The 4,742-nt window shown below is 36.2% G+C and overlaps 1 long non-coding RNA gene across 1 annotated transcript; it reads left to right on the plus strand.

The window, feature by feature from the left end:
- Positions 1-1,512: 1,512 nt before the first annotated feature.
- Positions 1,513-2,531, plus strand: LOC149255278 (uncharacterized). The gene is made up of 2 exons (XR_016266347.1): positions 1,513-1,907; positions 2,034-2,531. It is a non-coding gene; the product is annotated as an uncharacterized LOC149255278 (long non-coding RNA).
- Positions 2,532-4,742: the final 2,211 nt, after the last annotated feature.

The following is a 4,742-nucleotide window of genomic DNA, read 5'->3' on the forward strand; positions in this document are numbered from 1 at the left end:
TCACATGTTTCCTCTGGTTGGCCGGTAACTTGGTTAGATGTGGGAGGAGGGTGTTACAGTTGTTCACTTTACTTTTTATTTATATATATATATATATATATATATATATATATATATATATATATATATATTAATTATATCATAAGTCAGACATCTTTACTTTACAAAAAATGTACAAAGATTACATGCTTTTAGGGATTTGGCCAACCATATACAAGATTGCGCCATATGTAAAATAGGTTAGTTGTCAAAATTATGGTAGACATGACCATCTACTATTGTGAGGGAAATGAGATGATGACTTGAATAGTTTATATCATAAAAAACAATAGAAGGGTAGAAGCCTCAAAATGACCTCAGTTGCAATGGAAGCCTAAGCAATGCCAAGTGGTACTTCCTAAGGTTATCATTGCCATGCTTGAACTTAGGGGGATCTTCCCATTCCACATCATTGGTCTGTAGTAGTCCTCATCATCAGGTGGATGGTGCTTAGTTGGGGAAGGGTTCCCAACTGGCAAATAATGCATTGCAGACATAGAGTGCTTAGTTGGCGGTTGGTGCATTGGAGGCAAAGGATGGGTGATGCCACTTGGGGCATTGGTTTGAGATTCCTTACTGCTAGACATTCCAAGATCCACATGAATGTTGCCCATGGTATTTGCACTGCTATCAAAGCCTAGACGAGGATTGGCCCTCAGTGTGACGCATATGCTGCCTATAGGGCTTGGTGTCTCACGAGGTAGAATCCACAAGGCTCTATGAAGAGGAGCTGCTTGTAGATGAGGAAGTATGCTAGAGTTGAAGCTGTAGAGCACTAGAGCACCAACGATGGCTCATAGCCCAACCTGGGTACGAAAAATGTGGAAGTATAGGTCCCAAACATGCCCTCAAACACCATAGTAGCATCTTCCTGGTCTATGAGGTGGCGACCCAACAAATTGTGGAGACCACACGTTATTGCTGGTGATGCCCATCTCCTTGGCCTCTAGGTCGACAACTAGGTGTCGATAGCAATGGGGGATATTATCATCAAATTGTTCAGTGCCCTAGATGTGTTAAAGAGGGAGAAATGACCTGCCTTTGCCTCTACTTCCTCGATGAGGTCTACCACACTCCCTCACCATAGTGACTGCGAAGGGATGTTGTAACTAGTGCTTCTATCTTTAGTTACCCATGCTTTTAACATTCTTAACATTCTCTATAGGAATAAACAAAGAAGCAATAGTGAGGCGCTGTCGTTCCCTCCTAATACATGCTTTAGACCATTAATCATAAGGACGATTAATGTGTCCCTCTACTATATGGAAACCCCGATTAGAGGTTTAATAAATAAAATTTAATTAATATATAAAATTATTAAAAAATAATTAATCCTTTATTGTCTTAAAAAATAATTTATCCTTTATCAAATAATTAGAAATATAATGACTTTTTTAATAATATATGAGCTTAAAAAATACATTACAAAATGACCTATATCAATGAATTAGAACTGTGTATTTAACCATTAGAACTGTGTATTTAACCATTAAGCTCATAAGTGATCTCGCCTGTCTCGCTGACAAGGCATCCCAATGCCTCCCTCCGCTTTAATGAAATCTTGGTACGTGGCTGGTTTTACAGAGCTTCTAGCCTTAGCCACTTCATTTATAGAATCTGTCATTGATGGTGCATGCGCAAAGGCTCTCGGGAATGCAAAGGCAGGTTTTGAGTTTATACAGTGATTTCTTGCGAGGAGTCCAATTCAATGATTTCACCGAGCGATGCAGAGTAGAGCAAATTGTATCGATAGAGTTTATAAAAAATGCAAAGTCCGTAGATAAAAAGGATTTCAGTATTTACTCTGTAGAGGCCACAAGCATTTTGACCTCTTGAAGACCGCTACTGTAGGTGTATCGGTTATCGAGGTCAGATGGTTTTTGTTTTATATTTTCTCAGTAATTGCATTTGATTTGCTATAAACTGTAGCTGTTCTAGGGATTTCAGGGTTTTGGATTTGGGGTTTCTCAGAGATAGTTATTTTGGTATGGCAGGTTCGGAGGGGAAAATCAGGGTTTGCGCTAAAATCCATTCTTGCATGAAGGATCTAACCCTAACCCTAACCTCAGATCTTTATGTATGCCTATATATCCTAAGCCCTACTTTTAGGCCATGATGGTTGTCAATAACCTTAAACTGTACTTTTAGGCCATGATGGTTGTCAATAAACCCACACCATGATTTTAGGCCACGACGTATATCGAATTTTTTTCACTTTAAGCAAGATTGAAAGTGAAGCTCATTGGCCCTAAACATACGAGAGTTAATAAAATTTCCCTAAAGGCGCTTTGAATTTTTATTATCTTCTAAAATGGGCAATGCACTGGACATCTTTGAAGACTCGTTTATCCTTTTAAATACGCAAAGGATAACTACAAAGCTATAACATATTTATCAGGGTTCTTCTTTTATGTTGTTTCAATGAAGTATTTTTGTAATTGGTTCCTCTTTGGCTTTTGTAGAAAATTGAAAATTTGGCAGGGTTCTTCTTTTATGTTGTTCCAATAAATTATTTTTGCAATTGGTTATCCTGTTTGGATTTTGTTGAAAATTGAAAAGTTAGGTGTACAGTATCACAAATATTTTTATATTTCAGAGAGTACTCTTGTTTTCAAGGGGCTCGCAAAATGTCATTTGTAGATGTAAATTTGATTTTGTTATTCAGTGATAAAGGAAATTAAAAATGATAATGTTCTTGAATTTATCCCTAAGATACTCATGCACAACACTGACTCCAAAATATTTTATTTGAGTGGCTGGAACACGTGGAATATATTTTATCCAATCTTTCTACTTTATTTTTATTACATCAAAGGGAATGCTGATCTGTGACTGTTGCATTATCTACAGTTTATTTATTTACCATTTATTTATTTATTTAGCAGGGTTCTTTTATGGTGTTCCAAATAAATTTTTTGTAATTGGTTATCTGCTTGGATTTTGTTGAAAATTGAAAACTTAGGTGTGCAAAACCTCAAATAAGTTTATATTTGAGAGAGTGCCCTTGCTTTCAAGGGGCTCGACAAATGTATTTTGTTGAAAATTGAAAACTTAGGTGTGCAAAACCTCAAATAAGTTTATATTTGAGAGAGGGCCCTTGCTTTTAAGGGGCTCGCAAAACATCATTTGTCGATATAAACTTGATTTCCTTAATCAGTGATAAAGGAAATTGAAAATGATAATGTTCCTAAAATTAATCCTCTGATAGTTATGCATAACGTTAGCTCCATAATATTTTATTTGAGGTGCTAGAACACGTCGAATATATTTTTCTCTTTTCTACTTTATTTGCATTATCTACACTTTATTTATTTACCATTCAAATATCAAGAATGTTATCTTGAGAAGAGACATTTAGTCCAAGTAAACCCAATTGATTTATGAGCTCAGTTTCTTGAACATAGCTTAGCCGTATGCTATTTTTTGTACCCCAATCCATAAACAAAATAATCATCAGGCGTATAGTGGTCAATTCAAGAACTTTCAGTGCTTAGACATTGGGGGTATAGATGTTGCCGCTTTCGTGCCACCGGCAGAGCTAGATACTGCATCTGTGACCATTTGGAAGTCTCAGTGACCTTGATGGCTTACGGATGTTGTGCATGTCCTGGGTGAATTTGGCATAATAGATACCCATCTGTTGTGACCCCTAAGCCAAAGGTAGGCCACTTTGTTATCAAGGGGTCATTTATCAATCAAAGAAAAAGAAAAGTAATCAAGACGTGTCATGAGAAAGGCATGGTTGTTTTAGTTGCACCAAAATTCCCTCAGGTGCCTCTCTTTCCCAAAGCAGAGATGAAATCAGTCCTGAGTTGGTTGAAGCATGTTACATCCTAAGCTGCATTTGTTTTGGCTTAGGGACTTATCTGAAAGAAGAAAGAGAATAAGAGCGGAAATATTTGAAAGCAACCATCTCAATCCTTTAAGAGTATGGGTGATTGATGGTATTTGGGAACACGTGTACAACAGTATGTATTTACACTAAAAAAAATATTCATAATATCAAACACCAAAATGGAAACTTCCTAACCTTGATGTTCCAAGCTGCTAAATGAGTTGTGCATTTATGGGTTATTTGCACTTGTAATGATTCATCTAAAAAAAATATAAAACCCAATTTTAGAAAAATGTAAACTTAAATTTGTTCTAAAATCTAAGAAAAGAACTTGCAACAAAGGTACTAGTTTGCCAATCCTTTTTAATTGGTTCACATTAATTCCCAATGCTTGACATTGACATGAACAAAATCTCTCATATCTCCCAGGCACACCTTGATATTTGATATAGAAAATTATTTTCGGTGGATACAATTTACTGGGACAACTTCATCAAGGATCCTATGTTGAATGCTTAATTCCTCTCATTAAAAGCTTGCATTCTCATTTCCCAAACTCGACTAAAGTTGCACAGTTATTTCTTTGCCTCAGGGCTGTTATGATATACAAAATAAAACAGCAGTGGCAATGGACAGTATTTTGAATTCTTAATGCCCCAATTTTCTAGGCAATCCCAGAGAAAAAAAGATATCGAAGTGTTCTTGGTAAGTTTCAGCCCTTTAGGAAAATTTTATCATGCATAAACCAGAACTGAAAACTCTTATTTTGAGCAGTAAAACAACCCTTATCTTCTTCAATTACAATGCTAAACAATGTTATAATAACTAGACTAGGCTAGACTAAACTGGCGGGTCTGACCGTTTTCAA

This window comes from Pinus tabuliformis, chromosome 7 (genome assembly GCF_031772625.1).
Source record: "Pinus tabuliformis cultivar Carrire ecotype Pingquan chromosome 7, CPIR1, whole genome shotgun sequence".
Lineage (NCBI taxonomy): Eukaryota > Viridiplantae > Streptophyta > Pinopsida > Pinales > Pinaceae > Pinus > Pinus tabuliformis.